At 35.8% G+C, this 23,909-nt stretch overlaps 1 pseudogene; it reads left to right on the top strand.

The window, feature by feature from the left end:
- The first annotated feature begins 378 nt into the window (after positions 1-378).
- LOC124077987 (large ribosomal subunit protein uL24-like) lies at positions 379-858 on the top strand (annotated as a pseudogene).
- The last annotated feature ends 23,051 nt before the right edge of the window (positions 859-23,909 follow it).

The following is a 23,909-nucleotide window of genomic DNA, read 5'->3' as shown; positions in this document are numbered from 1 at the left end:
GAGGGTACCTACAATTACTAACACATACAAATCTAGACCAATATGAATAGTCTAAACATATTACGTTTTAAATGATGTCATAATTTATGATGATGATATTGAGATAGAAAGGGATTCATAGTGGAGAGTAGGGAAGGGACAGTTAAGGTTGACAAGAGGGCAAGCACAAGGACAGCCACTTTAACATGCTCTGACATGTTACAAGACAGTCCCTGTTTCTCAAAAAAAAAAAAAAAAAAAAAAGGCATACATTTCTATCTCACAGAAAGTGACAGCATAATCCATATCCAGCCCTCACCCACAGGGAGACAATTGAAATATCAAAAACCAACCAAAAGGAGCTTATCAACTTCTCCTTATGACCCTTTAAAAGAAGGAATGCCACTTTTCCCTTTTGGGACCATTGCTGAAGCCGCAGCAGCCAAAATCAAGTCCAATTCTTTTGTGACTTCTGACCGAAACGTGAACTGTAAAAGGCATTTCAATGCACCTCACACATTCTCAGGAAGATTATGTCCTCCCCTCTTTCCAAAGAGCTGAGACAGAAGTACAAAGTTCAATCTATGCCCATCTGAAATGATAATGAAATCCAGGTTGTGCAAGGACACTGTAAAAGTCATCAGATTGGCAAAGTGGTCCAGGTTTACAGGAAGATATGTCTATATGGAACAGGTGCAGCGGGAAAAGGGAAGTGGCACAACTGTCCATGTGGGCATTCGCCCCAGCAAGGTGGTTGTCACCAAGCCAAAACTGGACAAAGACCACAAAAAGATCCTGGAAAGGAAGGCCAAGTCTCACCAAGTAAGAAAGGAAAAGGGCAAATATAAAGAAGAAACAATTGAGAAGATGCAGGTATAAAGTAATAACCATATTTACAACTTGCATTAAAAACTGCTAAAATGAAAAAAAAAAGAAGAAGAAGAAATACCATAACATTTAAATGGCACTCTGTCCCCTCCCAGGTGCACTGCACCTGGAGTTCTAAGTCTTTCTCTTACTTTCCTTTTTATTAGAATTCCTGCTCGCCTGCTTGCCTTGGTGTTTGTGGCATTTATTCTGCAACTCCATGAAACATGAACCTGATCCCAACTCAGGCTGGTAACCATCTGTTAGCCATAAGCCTATATGTAGTAAACACAGAACATAAGCCTACAAAAATGAAGTCATCCTAGATATAAAAAAATAATATGATTACAAACATTTGTATTGAATTGATTTAATGTAGGTGGCAGAACATGGGTTATTATCTCAAAGATATTAATAATCCATTCAATAAGCTAGATTACATGTATACATGTATATATGTTTGGGGTAGGCATGTAAAACCATATATAATACAAATAGAGAAATCACATTTTTTAGTCAAAATGTATACATTATGTAATTGGCCACTGAAAAGCCCATGACTAGACAATTATAGGTCACGTTCTTTTGTGGTAATAAGGTTGGAAATAAATAATAAAATGGGACAAAAAGACCTAATTATTAGATAAGGAATGATTTGATTCACTTCAAAGCACATGTCCTCCTTTGAAACACACTAGCAGAAATCAATGTTCCATGCTTGTTGTTGTTTGGACATTGAGGTGTTCCCCAAAAGCTCATATGGGAAACAATGCAGGAATGTTCAGGGGCAAAAGATTAGATCATGAGCTCAATAGTCTAATTAGTGAATTAATCCATTTGATGAATTAATGCATGGTAACTTTAGGCAGGTAAAGTATGGCTGGAGGAGGAGGTCACCTGAGGTGGGCCCTGAGGGATTGATTATATTAACCCTGGCTCCTTGCATTCAAGCCTTTTCTGCTTCCTGGTCTCCATGAGATGAGAAGCTTTCCTGTGCCACATCCTTCAGCCATGATGTTCTGCCTCTTTAGGCCCAGAGTTGGCAGACCATGGACAAAAGTAAACTTTTTATCTTCTAAATTGTTCTTGTCAGATATTCTGGTCACTGTGATGAAAAGCTGACCTACACAATGCTAAATTTTGGATTATCCCCAAATTGTACAATTTTCCCTGATTCCTTACAAATGTCTAAAAGCCAACCCTAGTAGCAGATGCCACAGAAAATCATAAAACAGATTCAATTTAGCACGACTACAAGCAAAAAATTTTAGGGGAAATTAAACAGAAGATGACCAGGCACCATGACCAAGTTCATGTTCTCTGTAAAGCAGAGAATATGGATGACCTTTTTGAAGGCCTTTTACATCATTTTCATTTTACAGACAGATTAGCATGATGTGGATGTTCCCTATATCGAGTGCTGACTTGTATGCTTAATTACATCCATATTTAAATATTATTGAGTTTTCTCATTAAATTTTCCATACAGAGGCAAGAAGAGTGACAATTTAGTGATTTGCCAGGCATAGGGTTAAAATACTATAAAAAGAATCAAATTTGTGGTAGAAACTTTGGGAACAGAAGGAAGATAGGACTATGTCCATGTTTATTTCTATTCCAATATAGCTACTTGAATTTTATTTGCTTCAAAATTTACTAGACTACCTCTACATATTGTAATGTGACAGTTAAAAAAATAATAGTGGGACATCAGCAAATGTGATGCCCCCATCTGCAGCAGCCAACACTTTCAGAGGTGGCCCAAGACAAATTATGGATCAAAGGTGGGTTTGGGGCGGCTTTCCACCTTCCACAGAAGTGGACTATAAGGATGAGACGACAGACGCTATTGCCAGCATTTTGGTTGCTAGAGGTCTATTATTTGAAAAAAGCCAACAGTGTGAAATGCTATACTCAGCTCAGCACAAGCGCCTGAGGGCTATTTCTGACAATTCTCTGAATAATTTAGGTGAGTTTCAAGTTTTCAGGTTCTCCAACTTTAAACCACATTGTCTTAGTCAGAGTTCTCCAGAGACAGAACCAGAGGATATATGCAGAGATACACAAAAAGAATTTATTAGGGGAATTGACTCACTTGATTACAGAGGCTGCGAAGTCCCAAGATAGAAATCCCAAAGCTGGCCATCTGCAAGCTGGAGGACCAGGAAATTGGTCAGTGTGACTCAGTCCAAATCCAAAGGCCTCAGAACTGGAGAAGCTGATGGTAAAATTCTCATTTGGAGTCTGGAGGCTCAAGAGCTGGGAAGGTGAGGGGCTGGGGTTGGGGTGGGTGGGATTGTGCTGGTGTTAATCCCAACACCTGTTAAACTTGGAGCTCTGACATCCAGAGGCAGGAGGAGAAAGGCTACTCTGCCAGAAGAGAGAAAATTCACGCATCCTTTTTCTTCTTTTTGCTATATTTGGGCCACAAGCCAATAAGATCGTGTCTGCCCATTTTGGGGGCGGATACTCACTCACACTGTCCGCCCACTCATAGGCCAACCTCCTCTGGAAACACCCTCACACATACCTGAGGCAGTCCAATCACTCTCACCCAAAGCAGAGCCAGCTGGGTTTCCCTTTCAGCAGAACAGGGAGGCTCAGGGCTCAGGGCTTACTGAAGCACTAAGAATAAGTAATGTTTTATCAGCTATGTGAGCATCCTTTAATCCAATCGAGCTGACAATTAAAATTAATCAACCATCAGATTGAAGGATTCATTTGACAAACACTTAAAACACTTAATGAGTAACCACTACATTCCAGGCACCTTGTTAAGTACTAAAAGTCCAAGTGGCTGAAATCTATCAGATTTATGGTTAAATCTTAGTGGAAAGTATAAGAAAGAGAAGGATCTAATTTAAACAAATACAAACATAGGCTGCTTTCAAAAAAGAAACCATTTCTTTAATGAGTATTTCTGTGCTTCCCTGAACCTAACACGAAGGTCTTCATTCTGGTTGCTGGTGAGAACTGTTGGTGTTTGTTAGGAGGCTAACACATCTGTGCCCCACAGTGACCATCTCAGGAGGCACTGCACTTGCTATGGTTTATATTCAAATTCTCTAAAGCATCTACTCTTTCCCGTCCTGGATTTTCCAAAATTTATGCATTCCTGAAAGCCAAGTCTCTTATTTTGTGTTTTTGATTGCTTTTGACTTTAAAATGCCATTTATTTACATCGTATTTTGGACAGATACACATTTGATTTAATTCCTGTTTCTCTTACCCAAGGACATTTGCCCATGAGAAGCCTCTGGGTCACATTGGTCATCCCTAACCCTTCCCATTCTTGCCTATAGCACTCCATATTGTTAGAAATTCATATGTTCTTAGTCCATTGGGTGTACTTTAGATTTTACCAATGACCATGTGATTCTGAATGCATAGTATCTATTGCCTTTGTTATTAATTTTATAAGTTTCTGATTTGTCTTTCTAAACAGATGGTAAACTGCTTGTCTGCTAACTCATCTTTCTGCCAATTAAAGAAGGGGCTATGCCATTTTATTTTTACTTATTAAAAACCCTAAAGTTCAATTGCCCCTGCCTGTTGAAGCTTATTTATTACCACAAGTTTTACAAGTACACAAGGAAAAAGGAAACATTTTCTGAAATCTCTACTTAAAAGCACAAAATTCCAGATTTTTCTTCCAGGCACTTTTAAGCAAATTTTCAAGTTGTTGCATGAATTATTTCCAAGAAGTATGTTTTTAAAAGTATTGCTGATTAATTCTATATGCATTTAAAATTAATTAAAATCCCCCATTATTGTGAATGTTTTAGTACATCTTCACAAGTTATAGGAAAACTGGGCATTAGAGTGATGCCTAACATCCCTTGGCAGGACATTCTATAAAATGTTCTTTCAAGAAGATGATTACATTAAGGACTCTGTGACTTAGTTCCATCTGTGGCTAATCATAAGCAAGGTAGCTTGAATCAAGATTGGAGAGATTTATGATGCCTTTTTTTCTTGACAATTTTCAAAAGCATTTTATATTTTCTCACTTGGGGTCTCTATGTGAAAGTTTACAATAGAAAAAAAAGGTCATAAAATAATATATGTTTGAAAGGATTATCTAAACCCAATGAGTTGTTGACTCATTACTTTAAGGACCAAAAAAAAGAGGTAATAAAAATCCACTTATTAATGCAATTAGGGGTTAAAAAAAAGGCAAATGATCAAAATGCAAATTTGATAAATGGTTTTGCTTTGTTGAAAAATATTTGAGTTGTAAGAAATAAAACTCCTTCATAATAGTTTGGGGTGGGGGAAAATTTAATGAAAGGATAAAAAATATATCACAATGGCTTTTGCAGCTAGCAGTCATAGCAAAAACTCAGAAAGTGAACAGGAGACTTCATCTTTGAGTGGCATGGCCTTACTTCTTCGCTTATTTTATGGTATCTATTTTATTTTTCTTACTCCTTCTCTGCAGATTAACTTTTTATGTCTACTGAAGACATGGCTGCCCCAGTAATTTTCATATCATTTTTCAATTCCACTACTTAAAAAAAATTGATAAGAATCTGTTCCCAACTCTCTGGAGAGAGTATTTGGTTGATTCATTGTGTTTCACAAGACTAAGGATGTCCCCAGGTCCACTGAACTATGGCTAAGAAGTCCTTGGGGTGGATTTTCCAGCTATGCCAGATGCGAGGAGCAGACCCACTGCACAGACACAGGGAGGACAGATGAATTGGTCAGTGTGAATGACGAATTAAGTGAAGTTTCCAGAACATATAATATGGATGAAGGGCAAAGATGGAAGGTGATTACAACATATGAGAACAGCAACACCCCCAATAACAGTAATAAATACAGGCTGAATGTCCCTTATCCAAAATACTTGGGATCAGAATGTTTCAGATTTGCAATATTTATTTATTGATTGATTGATATTTGCATAAACTTTACTGGTTGAGTGTCACTAATTGAAAATCCAAAATGTTTATTAAAAGTCTTAAATTTTGGAGCATTTCAACCAGTGAAGCATTTTTAAGCAATTTGGATATTTTTAAAATTAGGGATGCTCAAAGAAATATGTGACCTGATATCTGTGTGAAATACTATATTTGCCCCAACACAAGGACCTGAAGGTTATTTCTAGTAATTCTTGTAAAGAACATCACTTTCTTAAACATAATTAACCTCTATCATAATAATTTATTTTAAGTTAGAATAAACTTAATTATTTCTATGTTCATTGACTGAAATTTATAATATCACACTAAACATATATAATTTACATTTCAGTTGTAAGTCAAAACATTGAGAATGTTGAGTGTGGGATAGATGGTGGTAGCAGATATATATATGGAAAAATATATAATATGGCCAGTTTCACTGGGAAATGAAAGTTACCCATGTAAAACAAATAAAGAAAAAAATCATGATTATATTTATAATATTATCTATATAATAAATGGTTATATTAGATGATGCAAACTGTAGGATCATATGACAATAAAAAAGAAATGAGGCTTCCACTTTCACTAATGGAAAACCAACACTTAGTCAGATGACACCTATAAAAAATGGGGAGAAATTGTTGGCATCATATAAGGTAGTGAAATTTATTAGGTCAAGATTCTGGAGAAGATAGAAAGGAAGAGACATGAACACAGCATAATTGGAATAAAAGACAAATTCTTATCACATAAAAATATAAAAATCTCTTCAAGTGAACTGAAAGAAAACAATTGATTTCTATGCCAGGAAAAATATCATTCAGAATTAAGATAAAGTGAAAATATCTTCTCGCTAAGGAAAAAAATAGAGAATACATCATTGTATTAAACTGTGTTGAAGAAACTACTGAAGAAAGATCTTTTAGCAAAAGGACAAGATCCCAGATGAATCTCAGAGATGCAGGATAGAACAAAAAATAATGAAAATTGCAAATAGATGAAACTTAACCATAAAAATCAGTTATGATAATGTTTTGGGAGGGGTTAACACACACACACACACACACACACACACTTGTTTTACAAAATAACACAGAAGATAAAACCCAACTCACTGATAATCCTTTCAAGAGATCTATTAAAGAAAGAAGGCAAAATTATCTTAGTTTGAAGCTTATGAGCCTAATGAAAAAATGTCTCCTTCCCTCCCTCACTTTACCTGCCCTCCACAACAAACAGAGAGAAGTTGCCCAAAGCAGCCAAGACTGGTATGTCTCACTATTTCAAATGTGTATAAACAAACAGGGGTTGCAGCTCAGCGATGGAGTGTTTGCCTAGCATGTGTGAGGCACCACTGGGTTTGATCTTCAGCATCACAAGAAAATAAATGAATAGGGTGAAGGTATTTTGTCCATCTATGAATGAAGAAAAATATTTGAAACAACAACAATAACAGCAACATAAAACCCATGGAAATAGGCCCATGTCCATGAGCAGTCTGTAAGTCACAATGGAAGAACTTGCTGAATTATATAATTACTACCCAGTTTGTCTAAACATAGCTCTCCTACAAATAAGCTATGTTAAAGTGGCAGAAAAAACAAATCACAGCATTGTCTTTAAAAATTAAAAAGCACAAATGATTATCTGAAAGGTTTACTAGTTTTGAAGAAGGAAACATACCTATCCACATTCAAAAGTTTTTAAAGTTTTGTTTATGGGTTTGCCAAAGCAATACTGTTATTAACTATATTCTATGCTGCTCCAACAAAAATATAAGTTCTTAATGCAGTATACATAACCCTAAGATAACTCTACAGTCCATTCTCAAGGGAATACTAGTTATAATTGGGCTCATGTTGCTTTCTCCTCTCTAAAATTCCATTTTTTATTTTGAAAATAAAAATAAAATACTGCGTTATCACTGCAGTGAACATGTAAACAAAAATACAGACCCTTATTTGAATCTAAACATTTCTAAAATCCTTCTGATTCACTTCCATCTTTCAAACCTTGGGCTAATGTGTTCATTTTCAAGGGGACACAATGGGGGACACAAAGTTAGAAAAAATATTCTTATTGTTTAGTAGGATTCACAGATACTGAACTTTGTCATAGGTGATGTAATAAATATAACTCTTCAGAAACACTTCAAGATAATTTTGTCATAATGCTGCTTTCAGATAAGTTATTCAAAAATTTTTACCTAAACAGAAATGTATTTGGATCCATTAGGTCCAGGTTTAGGATTTTCATATCTATTAAATACCCCAATAGATAAAGTTCACTGAATTATAGATAATAACAAATGCAAGTACTTTAAGAAATATTGTTTTACCAAAACTGAGGGATTCAATTGGTTAACAGTATATAGGATGCCATTTCAGTGAATGCTTCAGTTTTATAAAGAATCTCAGGGTTTATAATAATAATGATTTAAAATTAATTGAGCCCTCTGAGGAAATATTTACTGAAATAGTTAATATTTCCTGAAGAATTGCAAAAAAGAAATGTGGTACTTACTGAAAAGAACAAATGAAGACAATTTCATTCTCAAATGACTGAATTTTATACCTCTCTTGATCATCCAGCAACTTCATAATCACTTCAAGGAAACTGGATTAGACATTTTGAAATAGACCTTGACTTCTGTAGAGTTATCAATGACAGGGATAGTGTTAAGCGGAGATTTGTAGAAGAGCTCTTCCCAACTATAATGCATCTCAATTTAAAATTCCAGCACTGACATGTAACCATGACAGCAAGAAGGGCCTCTCTCCAGCTTTGTACAATAAAGAGACAGTATCTTTTAGCACGATATCCATTAAAAAGATTAAGTAATGAAACAGGACACATTTCTGTCACTTCTACATCTGCCTGCTGTGCAAGTACACAAAGAGAGAGAGAAGCCGTCAGCTTGAGCAGCATTTTTCCAATCTGGAAGCTTTTAGGAAAATTATAGGACAATGAAGAATTACAGTTCACATTAAAATTGATTGGTGTCACAGTTAAAAGGGGGAAAGAGTCCTTGTCCCTGTGCAATAGGGATTTATTATTATTGTTGTAATTAGTAGCATATATTAATTATGCAAATGGAAGCATTTCACTGTGATATTTCCATACATGCATATCTCGTACTTTAAATTATGTCCCTCCCTTTACCTCTTCTTGCCCTTTCCTCTATCCTCCCTTCCCAGATTTCCTTCTCTAATAATTCCTCTTCTACTTTTAGGTCTTTTTCTTCTTTTCTTTCTTTTCTTCTTCTTTTTTTTTTAAAGTTTCCACGTATGACAGAAAACATGCAATATTTGTCTTTCTGTGTCTGTCTTATTTCACTTAGCATGATGCCCTCTGTTTCCATCCATTTTCCTATAAATGACATGATTTTATGCTTCTTTATGATTGAGTAATACTCAATTATATATTATACCATATTTTTCTTATCTATTCATCCGCTAACAGGCTCAAAGAGTGATTGCATATCTTGGCTATTTTGAATAGTGCCACAGTAAATGTGAGTATGCAAGGATCTCTTTTGTATGCTGACTTTATTTTTTTTTTTTTTTAGTGGTTGCACAGCCAAGAAAGATGGTTCCCAAAGTCTGAGCCCTGAGCAGGAAGGGCTTTTACTTTTTGTTCTTTTTTTAAAATAAATGACAGTGGAATGCATTAAAATTCTTATTACACTTATACAGCACAATTTTTCATATCTTTGATTATATATAAAGTATGTTGCTGATTTTATTTCCTTCCAATAAATACCATGGAGTAGTGCAGCTGGATCATAAGGTAGTTAGTTCTATTTTTAGATTTTTAAAGAAACTCCACACTGTCTTCCATAGTGGCTGCACTAATTTTCATTTCAACTGACAGAGTTTGTTTTTCTCCACATCCTCACCAGCATTTGTTATTTTCCTTGTGTTTTTTATAATAGCCATTCTGACTGGGGTGAGATGGCATCTCAGTGTGGTTTGGGTATGCATTTCCCTGATGGCTAAAGATACTGAGCATTTTTTTTTTCATATATTTATTGTTCTGTTGTATTACTTCTTTTAAGAAATATCTGTTCAGATCATTTGCCCATTTTGACTAGGTTACTTGTTCCTTTGTTAATAAGTTTTTGAGTTCTTTACATATTTGGGATATTAATCCTTAGTCAAATGAATAACTAACAAAAATATTTTCTCCTATTCTATAGCTGTCTCTTCACTCTGTTGAATATTTCCTTTTTGTTCAGAAACTTTTTAATTTGATGTAACCCCACTTGTTAATTCTTACTTTCATTGCTCAGGAAATTGTTGCCTGTGCCAATAACTTGACCTGTTTCTTCTGTGTTGTTCTCTAGCAGTTTCAAAGATTCCGATCCTACATTAAGACCTTTGATTCATTTTCAGTTGATTTTTGTATGGAGTGAGAAATAGGGGTACAATTTCAATCTTCTACATGTGGATATCAGTTTTCCCATCACCATTTGTTGAAGAGGCTGTCATTTTGCCAATGTATGTCCTTGCACCTTTGTCAAGAATCAGTTGGTTATGTATGTATGGGCTTATTTCTGGGTCCTCTATTCTAGTCCATTGGAGTATGTATTTGTTTTTGTCAATGTTATGCTGTTTTTGTTACTATGGCTTTGTAGTATATTTTTAAACCAAGTATTGCAACACCTTCAGTATTGCTCTTTTTGATCAGGATTGCTTTGTGCTTCCATATGAATTTTAGGATTATTTTTTCTGGTTCTGTGAAGATTGTCATTAATATTTTGGTAGGAATTGCACTAAATCTATAGATTTCTTTTGTTGTTATGATAATTTTAGCAGTATTAATGCTCTTAATCCACAAACATAGAAGCTCTCTCCTTTTTGTGTCTTCTTCAATTCCTTCAGATTTTTATAATTTTGGGGGTCTCTTACTTCCTTGGTTAGGTTTATTCCTAGTTTATGCTGTTGTGAATGGGATTGCTTTTCTGATTTCTTTCTCAGCAAGTTCATTATTGGTATATAGAGAAGCTACAATTTTCTAAGTATAGAATCATACCATTTGTAAACAGGAATTATATGACATCCTCTTTCCTATTTGTATCCCTTTTCTTTCTTTCTTTCTCTTACCACTTGCTCTGAATAAAATTTCAAGTACATATTAAATAAGAGTGATTAGAATGGACACCCTTGTCTTTTTCCTGATTTCATTTTTTTTTTTTTACATTTAGTATGATGTTGACTCTAGATTTGTCATATGTCACCTTTTTTATGTTGGGGTATGATCCTTCTATATCTGATTTATTCAGGGTTTCTATTATGAAAGGATATTGAATTTTACAAAGTCTATTTCTTCATCTATTTAGATTATCATGGTGATTTTTATCCTTGATTCTACTTATGTGCTCTACTATAATTATTAATTTCACAACAGGGATCTGTCTTCCATGAGCAAAGTTAATCATCCTCCATATTCACAAACTAACATAGTTAATCTAAGGAAATTATGCTTCACAGGGTTTTTTTGGTATAAAACTGATGTTAGTTTTCTTATGGCAGGAACTCTGACTGTGTGAACATCTGCACAAGAATACTGTTGCTAGATTCTTGAAAGCAGCTCCAAAGCTCTGTTCCCCAAGATTTCTGACTTCTATTAATTTTTATAGATATTATGGTTACAAATTATAATTTGTAATAACCCAGGGTAGTATAACTAAAGTCATCAAATTAAACAGGATCAACTTCCATCTTTCCAAGTGAAGGAAGAAATACTTGACAATAGTAGTCTCTTTGCTTGGGATGACTATCGCTATCTCTTGAGTTTTAACCCACAGTTAACAGATAACAATAAAATCAATTGCTCCAGTACAAAAGTTTTTAGGAGTTCAAAATAATTCAGCAAAGCTTTAAGGAAACCTGCTCAAACTAGAGAAGGCAGATTTATACCCAACAAACACATTTAGGAACATGGAGGTGTCACCTGCTTTTTTAAATAAACAAAAATACTGGTATATGGCCTGGGGCTGTGGCTCAGTGGTGGAGCGCTTGCCTAGCATGTGTAAGGCACTGGGTTTGATTCTCATCACCACATATAAATAAATGAAGGAAATAAATATATATGAGACAAACAGACCAAAGGGATTCTTGGATGACAAAATTGAATTCTCCAATACACTTAGTAAAGAAAGAAAAAGAAACCCAAAGTCACAATTGAAATATGTTTAAAAAACTATGCAAAAGATATTTGCATATATTTGGACAAGTTGTTTAACTTCTTCAAGCCTCAGATTTCTCTTCTATAAAACAGAGATAAAATTGGTTTCTACTATCAAAGATCGTGCTAGGGATTACATCAAATGAAGTTATTTCACAAAGCAGTACTTCTCAATGAGAATATCAGCGCCCATGATAACAATTGGTTTGGAGTTACAAGGCCAGAAATAGTTTAAAGTATAAAAAATGTAAATTATTTAATTAAAAAGTAATTTTGAGTAGATTCACAGTGTTCTCCACAGAGAATGTCAGTGTTGTGTCCCATTTTGCTTGAGAAGAAAAGAAAGCTAAGATAGTAACAGCCCATGGGGAATGTGAGCCCCTGGTGAGTGGTGTGCCATGTATTTGCACATAACCACTCAGGTTTATCACAAGAGACAAATGTTGAAATTGGATGATCTGTAGGCCAGACTTCCACAGTAAAGAACTCGTGAAGTTCCTAATGGTAGCAATCACAATGTGTCTGTGGCTACCATGTGATAGTCAGTGTTTTATTCTAATCATGGGGTCTCTAAAGAAAAGGGAGGGATGGACGTGAGTCTTTTAAAATTGTCTTTTAAAAAATTAAGCGATATAAATAGTTGTATTATAATTAGCACATTGACTATCTGTGTGACCAAGCAGGGATCTTTCAAATTCTCTTTCCATCATCTCCCTCTTTTGTGTGTGTGTGTGTGTGTGTATTTGTCGTTCCTTGTTAAAAACAAACAAACAAAAACATTCAAACAAAGTTCTCTAAGGACTCTCCCAATTCTGACACTGTATGTGATGAGAAGGCAAATAATTCTAAACTTTTACATTTCCACCACACACAAATCCTTAGAATGACAGAAATGAATACTATTTACAGATAAAGCAATTTTCTTGCTGTACGGAAGCAAGGCTGTGTGATTTGCCATTTGTGATGAAATCCCATGAGTTTGGAATTATTTCTTTTTTGTACAGAATTGTCATTTATGTTTTTGACATGTGTGATTACGTTTTTCCTGGCCTCTACATTTGAGATCATTGTGTTTCTGTTACGTTAATTCCTAAATGAAAGAATCAAATCAGCCCAGTCATCTTTCACAGAGTCATATACAAGTAGAGCTGCTAAGCACTTAATGATCTTGCTGCAAAAAAAGTACAGAAAAAATTTTAACTTTTTAATGGGGACATTTCATGTCATGAACTATTAACTTTGAGAATAAAGAGATAGAAAACATTAACGAATTTTTGATGTCAACGTCTTAAAAATTTTTATAATTATGTTAGTCACCCAAATTCCACCTCCACCTAATACTGGCTTAGATTAAATATAACCATAGTGCTGGGTCTTTCAGGGAACTCACTGGAAAAGACATTTTTTATATTAAAATCCAATATAGTGCTTTAAAGAAATAAAAGCCACAGGGCTCTAGAAGATATCAGCTGTATATTATTTCATTTATTTCAATCCATCTTTAAGGCTGGTTGTAAATGTCCCTGGAATGATTTTCAAATGACTAGAATGTTCTATAGAAGCAGCAGCAACATAGCCTTAATAAGAGTTGGTCTAAACATAATCCATTGACCAAGATGCTGGAGACTCAGAGAACTCCGCAAAAAATGAAGGAGATTTTTGGAAAGTCTTCCCCATTGCTGAGGGAAGGTCTTCCTCCGCACCACTCAACCCAAACTCAATGGCTCCTCATGCCTCTGATACATTCTATTTACATTAGAGCTGTATTTTCCAAAGAAGTCATTGAAAAGGTCATTGTTTTGGATTTGTTCCCCATCATTTTCCTTGAAATGCTTTCCACTTAATAAAGCAAACCCAACCATGGTTCACATTGCCTCTTTTAAGACTTGTGATGTCACATGGATTTAGTATACTACGTGCAATTAACTCTATAGGTTTCCTTTGATGAAGTGAATATTTTATAGCATGAAACAGGCACCTCTCTGTTTTAGCCTTAGATACTATTCCATTGGTATTTCAAATAAGAAGATTTTGTGGAAAATTATTCTAATTTCACTACAATATTTTTATATTCAATTGCATCAATAGTACATGCTGGTAGGGTTTTTTTCTTTTTCTCCTTTATAGTTTTTATTTTTTGTATCTGCGATTGATGCTTATTGTAGGACACTTGAAAACACAGAAAAGACAACAGAAAATAATAAAAATGCTTACAATCTTTTTGCCAGAGTTAATAAATTTTAATATTTTGTATTCCTTATTTTAATTGCCTATCATATTACAACTTTTCACCTGCAATATTCAGAGTAATCATGGTTTCTGAAATCTCAATTGTCCGATCTCAAATTTATATCAGGAGACATTTTCCTTAGCTGGGCTAAAGAGTAAAAGCAGCAAGAAGAAGAGGAGAGGGAGAAAATAGAGCTCAGAATCTCTCTTTTAGTTTTGAACTTATAATAAGGATTTAAGTGTCCTTTTTAAAGTCATTCCCAGAAGCCTCTATTCTCACAACCTCTTTATTGCTTGTATCTTCATTATGAGATTCTATTAATTTCATTGTCAAGTTCAGAACTACTCCTTTTTAACTCGCATTTGGATAAAATGCCACCTCCTATTTTATTTTGTGGAATCCATGCTAACCATATCTTTTTCTCTGATTCTGGGCCCTCTAGGCATCTTCTTCCTGCTACCTGACTCTCCTCCTACACCAATGATTAGTTATGTCGGTTTGGGGTAGCCCGGGAGACATAGAATAATAAGGATTGATGCTTGCTAACAGAATAATTGAATACAAAATATTCTCATGGCAGGAGACTCTCTCAACTATAAAAAAATCTACAGATTTTTAAAAGGTAACCCTAGCATAGTTCTATATTCCACCATATGTTATGATTTGGATGTGAGATGTTCCCCATAAGCTCATGTGTGAGATAATGCAACAAGGTACAGAGAAGAAATGATTGGGTTACGAGAGCCTTAACCTAATAAGTGAATTAATCACCTGATGGAATTAATTGATAACTGAAGGCAGTGGGGTGTGGCTGGAAGAGGTGGGGCATTGGGACCAGTCACTTTGAGGTATATATTGGTATCTGGTGAGTGAAGTCTTTCTCTGATCATCATATGGACTGCTTCCCTCTGCGACATTCTTCTACCATGTTTTTCTGTCTCACCTGGAGACCTGAAGAATAAAGACAGCTGTGTATGGATTGAGACCTCTGAAGCTGTGAGCCCTCAAATGAACTTTTCCTCTCCTAAAATTGCTCTGATCAGGTCCTTTAGTCACAGCAGTAAAAAAGCTGACTAAAACAACATAATATTATCTGTGAGATCCTACCTAAACCACTTTAATAAACAGAACAATTTGCACTTGGTATGATAATATTTGCATATAAATAAAAATTTATATCAATGAATTCCATTCTTTCAAAAAGAATTAGCTAGCTATATAAGAAGTACTGTAGTAAATTTTACAATTTTAAGCAAACTTACCTCTTTATTTTTAAATTTAAGGTATCATCCAGTGATTTGTCCTTAGTAAACTTCCCATCACTTAAGAAACTTGAGCACTGGATGAATTTTCCTCTGCCCATGGGCATATACCCCAGCAATTGCTAATTGGTTTATGATAAATATTCAATAGTTTGTCAAAATGTAGAAAAATAGGAACCATAGCATAAACTTGTTTAAAATAAAGACAAGGCATAAAATGTCTTCAAGAACTTTTTTGTAAGAATAATAGATGATGGTAATCATTTGATATTTTTACTTTTTAATACAAATAAGTGAAATGTTGGTAGCCTTATGCCAGTTTCTCATTTTATTTCCTTTTTTCTGAAAGTTTACTGGTCTACATAATCACAAAGGAAAACATTGGATTGACTGAATTCTATCTTTTCTCTGAATTATCAGCATATTAAGTATAATAGAAGCATGACTTACTTTTCTCTAAAATCCAACACTCCAGTCTTAGCATTCTTAAGGATTGATTGCTTTCATAGATGGTCAAACTTGACCTGCAATCTGGTTTATTCCCCCAAAAAAATTATTTGATAAAAACTGACTTTATAACTAGTTAGCTTAACTTTTTGAAACACATCTGTGTAAAGTAATACTTTAATTTATATATTAGACTATGAAACCTGTTTATACCTTATTTTATTCAATCTTATTCTAGGAACTGGGCATTAATTATGTTTTAAAGTCAGGGTGTTGGAAACATTTAATATATTCTGAACTTCATCACTCATTCCTGCAATTTGATTTTCATGTTTCACTCACAAGTAAAATTCTATTAACTTAAACATATTACCTGTTCTATTTTGTTTAATTCTTACATGATAGGTTTAAATTATGCTATTTATGTTATTCTGCTATTTAATGCTGATAAATTATATTAATGTGTCATGAAATACCTATTTAAATTGTCCTTCTTATCTTTGTGTATTATCTTTACTTGTTTCTGAGTACTCTTTCTATTAAAAATTGAACTTTCCCTTATGGCTCATTTATCCACAAAATAGTTTCAATAAAATGTACTCTTATAAATGCAATGCATCTTCTGAGTCATAAGTGATATGAACCTCAAGATTACTCTTCCTTTAATAACTTTCAAATACCAATAGATTAAAAATATTTGCAATTGGTTATTACATTAATTCCAGTGTATTTTATAATCCAGCTCTCAAGTTAGTGAAAGACATTGTTTTATTTTCTCTATGAAGTGATTTGAAATTGCATGATTACCTCCTCCACAAAGACCTTGCTGGCTTACCACCTTGGATACCCGCGTGGGCGCTCTCTTGTCCTGCGAGGAGGTTCATGGAACAGGGTAGAGGAGAGTGTGGCTGAGGGAGTCACTAATCAAGACCTCCAGAGACCAAGCAGGAAACAGGTCTGATTTTATTGCGCAGTTACCATGTATATATACTCAGGCAGTAGCTAAGCACATTACAGGCAACCAGCAATACAATTTCTGCTAACTGCCCTTGCAGCGACTAATGGAGCAGCAGGCTGTGGAGCAAGAAAATGGACTGCAACATATGCCTCACGCCCAGGGCTGTGCCTATGGGGTAAGTGGTCTGCCACTCACATGCCTAGCATGAGGAGAGTGGCCTGCCATTCAGATGCCCTTAATATATGCCATATATTCAGTACTCCATGCACTTGCCCCACAGATACCTTCCTTTCCTCCCTCTCCACATCCGTTCCTGCCACATTACATCCAAAATAGATTCCAGACCTATCCCTTTTTTCCACCTCCACTGCTACCCTCCTGGCCTAAGGGTCATCATCATTCACCTGCATTAATGCACAGCTTCTGTTTCCCACCTTTCTGGCTTTCCCCAGCTGTTCTCCATGCTAAGCCCAGGCCAATCGTGTAGTATGTGTGAGATGTTGCCTTTCCCCTCTTTGAACACCACCAGTGGGTTGCCTTTGTGTGCAATGACTCTATGGCCCCTGGAAGGCCAAGCCTCCCTGTTAGTTCCTTCCCCCCATACTTGAACTTCTTTTGTCTCTTCCTTCCCTTTCTACATTCCAGCTCTACAGGACTCTGGGCTCCTTACTCTTCCGAGCTCATTCCCAACCCAGTGCCTCTGCCTGCACTGTTCCTTCTGTCTAGAAAGTGCTTACTTTAGGTCTTTTTTCACAGTTCAGAGCTCAACTCTAATATTACATACTCATAAAGGACTTTTTGGAACATCCCCACTTCACAGCTCTCTATCAAATTATTTTTTATTTTCTCACAGCTTTTATCACTACCTGAAATTATCTCCCTTATTGATTTGTTCATTGGCTCATTATGTGTTTGTCCCATTAAGAAAACAAAAGTTCTATAATAGCAGGGCCTTGTCTGCCTCATTCACCATTTTATCTTTCCCCAGTGCCTGGGGCCTTATGACTTGCATGGTCCTGAGGCACTTTTGCCTTCTTGGGCTCCTTGCACCATAAAAAGTCTTAAAAATCATGTCTATGACTACATTGATATAAAGACAAATATATTAATATTAGGTATTAAAACTTCTCTGTCAGCTAAAATTCATTTTTTTCTTTTCAATTTAAAATAATTATTTTATTTTATTTTTGTGGAGCCTGGGCATTCTATCACCTGTGCCTCATGAAGTCAGCCTGTCCTAGGCATGATAGGTGCTCAATTATTAAGAGGACTGAATGGGTGAATGAGCACTGGTCTGAAATTTAAGACTGTTGGGCCCTGTTTTGCTTCTTATACAGCTGGCTAATAATCCCTTGAAGTCCTAGATTAGTAAATTGAGACAATGCAATCAGATGGCTTTCCTTCAGTTCTCTCAGCTCATTCCCTGAGGTTCAATGATAGTTATGTCTACACTATATCACTTGGTCTTTTATTACACACATCTACTATCTTTTATTGCTTTTGTGTTTAATGTGTTTGTCTTACTTCTGTAACTAGATTATAGATTCTTACAAGACTAGAATTTTATTGCATTCTTAAATGTCTCCAGTCTATATCTGACGCTCATTATTTGTCTGATTGTATTTTCAAATGATCATATACATAAAAATATAGAACATGATAATTTTTTGACAGTATGTTGTTCGATGCTGTCTTCTAGTGAGTACAGACCAAGGTATTCCTAAATCTCCAACAATATACAGCACAACTCCCTTCTGCCTACAACAAAGCATTATTTAGTCCAAAATGTCGATAGTGTGAAGATTGAAAAAACCTGCTATAAGGTAGGGCTATCCAAAAGAACTTTCTGTGACAGTGTAATGGTTCATCTGTGCTGTCCAATACAGTATTCACTAGCCATGAATACTGAGCATTTGAAAGGTGGCCAGGGTGACCAAAGAACTGAATTTTAAATTTTACTTAATTTTAGTTCATTTAAATTTAAATAACCAAACCGTAGCAACTTGTAGCTACTATATTGGGTGACAACTCTAGAAAGTGCTTACTTTAGGTCTTTTTTCACAGTTCAGAGCTCAACTCAAATATCACATACTCATAAAAGACTTTTTTTCCTTCTGGATGGGGATGGATTCTCTCTAGTTCAGGATAGAAAATCATTCTGAGATCTAGGGTTTTATTCAGTGTCCAAGTTCTAAGAATTCCAGTTTTCCCTAGAATTAAATTCCAGAAAACTGGTAGAAGAATAATTAAACTTTAAAAATTTATGCACACAAAAGGAAAAGATTAGAAATAAAAACAAAAATATTTCATAATATCTGTCTTTGGTTAGTTGAATCACTAATTGCAGCTTTTTAAAAATCTAATTACATGGATTTTCATTTTTTAAAATCACAAACATGTCAATTTCACAAAGAAAAATAAAGTTTTAAAATGCATTTGCTAAAAGAGAAGTAGTAAGACAAAAGCAAAGTCACCTGCTATGAATGACATGTGAAACATAAATGTTGCATACAAAAAGAAATGCCTATGGTAGATGAGACATGGAACCTTTACGAAAAAGAAAAAGGTGAGAAATGGTCTATCTCAAAACATTCTGAGGATACATGCACATTGGTAGTTGTTATGGGTTGAATATGAGGTGTCCCTCAAAAACTCATATGTGAGACAATGTGAAATGTTCAGAGGTGAAATGATTAAGTTAGGAGAATCTTAACCTAAGCAGTGGATTGATCTACTGATACATATTAACTGGGTGGTAACTCTAGGCGGGTAGGCTGTGGCTGGAGGAAGTTAATCACTGGAAGTGTAGCTTTGGGTTTACATTTTTTTTTAATATTTACTTTTTAGCTGGACACAATACCTTTATTTATTTATTTTTATGTGGTGCTGAGGATGGAACCCAGGGCCTCTCCCGTGCTAGGCAAGCGCTCTACCACTGAGCCACAACCCCAGCCCTGGGTTTACATTTTGACCCTGGTGAGCAAAGCTCGCCCTCTCGCTCTCTCTCTCCCCCCCCCCCCACCCTTCCTGGCTGCCCTGTTCTGAGCTGCTTTCCTCTGCCATTCCTTTTTGCCATATTGTTCTGCCTCATCTCCGGCCCAGAGCTATGAAGTTAGTTGACCATGTGCCGCAGTCCGGCTGCAGCAAAATAACCAGGGGGTGACGAACAACTTGTGAACGTTGATACAGCAGGAGTGGGAACCATTTATTCCAGGACAGGAGCAGTATTTATACATTCCACACAGCTTATCTAATTAGCATAAACTACATACATCAGTCAACCAATAAGGAATCTCCACACTTAATGGCTCGCTTTTGTTACTTCTCAAACCACTCCCTCTGGCATTTTGCCAGGCACCATCCAGACTTGTTTACGAACTTTAACATTCCCCTGGCAAAATGCCAGGTGTTATTTTGACTTGTTTACAGACTCTAACAACCATGGATCAAACCTCTGAAACTGTGGGTCAAAATAAATATTTCCTCCTCTACATTGTTCTCATCAGGTCTTGCGATCAACACAAGAAAAAAAATTGACTAAAAAAGTAGTCTACATAGATTTTAGTAAATGGAGTAGGATCTAACAAAACTGGAGGGATCCACTAGGCAAGATGATCAGAAATTACCTTCAATTCAGCCTTTCTACTTACTATCATCAAGCAATTTGGCTGCATTCCACTGCTGATATATATTTGATACCTAACTCCAATTCTGTAACCTCAAAGCAAAACTCTTACGTTGGTGTGAAGTCTTTGGCAACTAATCTGGTGACATAATTTAAACCTAGGTGTCAGTGGCTAATAGTGTATCTAAGTATTATTTCTTTTAAATAATATGTTTCATGTTCACTATGTTCTTCCATGCCATAATCCAGTTAGGCCATGTGTGAGTCAGCTTTCCATTATTGTAACAAAATGCCTGAGATAATCAACTTAGAAAGAGGAAATATTTATTTCAGTTCATAGTTTTGAAGACTTCAGTTCAACAGGCTTGGCCCTGTTGCTTTTGGATCTGTGGAAAAGTAGTATATTATGGTAGAGAGTATGTTTTACTCACTTCATAGCAGCCAGGAAGTGAAAGTGAGGGTAATAATAGGATCTAGATTTTCAATAACTCTCCAAGGGCGTATTATCAATGACCTAACTCCCTTCCATTAGGCTACTCCTTCTAAAGGTCCCACCACTCCAAGTAGCAGCATGAGCTGAAGACAAAGCCTTTGACACATGGGCCTTTGGGGGGAAACCATAGCAGGTCACATCTCCTCTCTGTGAACTAATGAAAAGAAACTTGTTTAACTTCATTTGAACCACAGAGTGTTTTGTCTAGGGAATTCAAAATTTCTAGAAGTTTAAATGACCTTGTCATAGTGCTAATAAAAGCAAGTGACTGCTTATTCATAGAAAACTTGGGCAGGAGGGCAGGATTAGGAAGAAGCAAACCCATCTGTAGGGATGTGCCTTGCTATCAGTAGTAATTTACCTAGTGGACTAGTATAATATTTACTTCTTTAGTTATTTATCACTACCCCTGTTTTGTAAGCAAGGAAGTTTTCCTAAGTAATTTGCTCAAGGTAACCAGATGTTAGTCCAATTAATATTGTGACATAACAATCTACCTCAAAACTTAATGCCATGAACAATCACGTTCTTAGGTTAGTGAGTTTTGTGGGGCTGATGTTTGGGAAGGGCTGTCCTGGGCAATTCTGTCTTGGAGTCTCTCATGAGTTTGTGCTAAGACATTGCCTACAGTGGTATACCTACTGGGGAAGTTAAGAGCTGATCTCTCTCTCTGTCTCTATCTCTCTCTCTCCCTCTCCCTCTTTCCATGTTTATATTGTCTCAGAGGTTCTCCACATATTCTCTCCATGGGTAGTTTGGGCTTCCTCATAATGCAGTGGCCTCAGGATATCTGGGTTGCTTATATGGTGGTCAGATTTTCAGTAAGAGCATTCCTGCAAGCAACCGAGCATCCCATCACCTTTTCAGATCTAGCTTCTAAAGTCACACCTTGTCATTTTGCCCCATTCATTTGGTTACATAAAGGTCACAAGTCCACTCATTTTCAAGTGGAGCCTAATTAGACTACACCTCTGACATTTGAGTATCAACATTCTGGAACATAGGGGTTGGAAGAGATGGTTATGGTCATCCCTGAAAAATACAATCTGACATAGATGGTGATGTGCCAATTCAGAATTTGTCATATCAAACTCTGTGTCGTATCAAACTCTTTTTACTCAATTATACCAAACAGCATTAAGGCATTGTGTGTGTAATAATATGGTAACTGTTAAACGAGGTGGGCTTCTTGGAAAAAGGTGAATGATTAACATAGGTTAATTATTACTATTTGGCTTCAATTTCTGTTCCCTGAAGTGGTATAAAAACCTTGGTCTAACATGAAAAAACACAAGTTTCTTTTTTTGTGAATTTTGCTTTTGTGTGTTCAGCTAGTCACATGTAAAGCTATGCTGTTCTGGACTATTGTTTCCCTGGTACTGATGATTTGGTTATTTGAAGAAAATTCCTAGTTTTCACAAAGCACATACTAAAGGTTCACCTTTGGTTTTGCAAAGTGTAGCTTCCCAGGAAACCATTTGCAAAATGTCTGTGACTAGTGTTATTATGAAAAAAACTATACCCTTCTTGTTGGCTTGATCATCTGCTTTGGTTCACAATTCTACATCTATAACATAGTTTGTTGTTCCTCTTTGTAGAAGGGAAGTTTTATGGTACATAGTCTTATTGGGTAAATGACTTCCTGTGAGACCCTATGCTGAACACAGAAGCCCACTCAGCAGAGACTGAGAGGTCACATCACTTCCTCTAAACATCCTCAGCCTCATTCAGTGCAGCAAAATGGTAGCTATTTCTTACTCTGAAGTATGTGAGATACAGAAAGATTGTCCTAGTCTTAGAACATTGAGAAGATCAAATGAAGTCCTGATAAAGAAACCTGCCTACAGAAGCAAGGCACAGCATGAAGAGAGAAATACCTGCCAGTTGCCAGAATGGTGATGCTCCAAGGTAACGGGGTGGTGGGCACTATAATTCCAAAAATGACATGGGAGCCCAGTGGTCACCCCAGTGCCATTCACCATGAGTAGAACCCAATTAAGATACCAGAGGGAAAAGAAGATTTTGAGACTTAAAATTATACAACCCTGGATTTTGAATCTTAGTTCCATCCCTATTTGCTCAAATAAATTGATTTCTATTGCTCATTTTTATCATCTAGGTAAACCTAGGTAATAATAGACACTTTTTATAGCTGCTTTGAGGACCACTGATCATGGTAATAACTAGAGCATAATAAACATTTCCTTCTTCCTCCTCCTCTAGTTTTCTTCAGCCTCTTCTTAGTATGGATCTAAGAGATGGGTTGCAACCGAGCCTATGGTGGGAGGATTACTAAGGTCTGCTGTGAGACACTGAAGGCAGAAGCAGGGGCCAAGGTGCTGCTCTTACAAGAGGGAAGAGAGGGAAATACTGCCAATAACAGCCAGTGAGAGGGGAAATCAGTTCATCAAACATATAAAACCTTTTAATAGCTACACTGCCAAAATTACAAAGTCAGAAAAGATGTTCACTGTGACATTGATTTTAATATAGTAGTTGTAAACTAGAAACATTCTACATGTGTTCTGCTAAAATAAATCATGGTATTGCAAAAGAATGAAGTAGAAAAATATGTGCTGATTGAAATATTTCTTAAGACATATTGTTAAATAAAAAGCAGGTTGCTAACCTAATCTGGTATGATTGTGTTTGTGTGTGTATGTCTGTGTGTGGTGTGTGTTTATGTAAGAATATGTATGATAGTACAGGCAACGAAAATTTCCAGAAGACTACACAAAAACTGGCAATAGGGGTGATTCTGTTAAATGGAGCAGAAAGAAAGGAGAAAAAGGGAGGAAGAATTTTTACTTTGATTTCTTTGCACTTTTGTCTTGCTTGATTTAAAAAAAAAACTTATAAGCATGTGTTATTTTTGTAATGCAAATAAAATGAATTAAAATGATCTGTTAAAGCTGATCAACAGAGAGAAACAAGAAAAAGAACTCA

Source organism: Marmota monax, unplaced genomic scaffold (assembly GCF_021218885.2).
Source record: "Marmota monax isolate L192 unplaced genomic scaffold, Marmota_monax_Labrador192_F-V1.1 WCK01_AAM20220418_F8-fsc00144, whole genome shotgun sequence".
Taxonomy (NCBI): domain Eukaryota; kingdom Metazoa; phylum Chordata; class Mammalia; order Rodentia; family Sciuridae; genus Marmota; species Marmota monax.
Note: the sequence above shows the minus strand (reverse complement) of the source record. Positions and strands in the feature narration are given on the sequence as shown.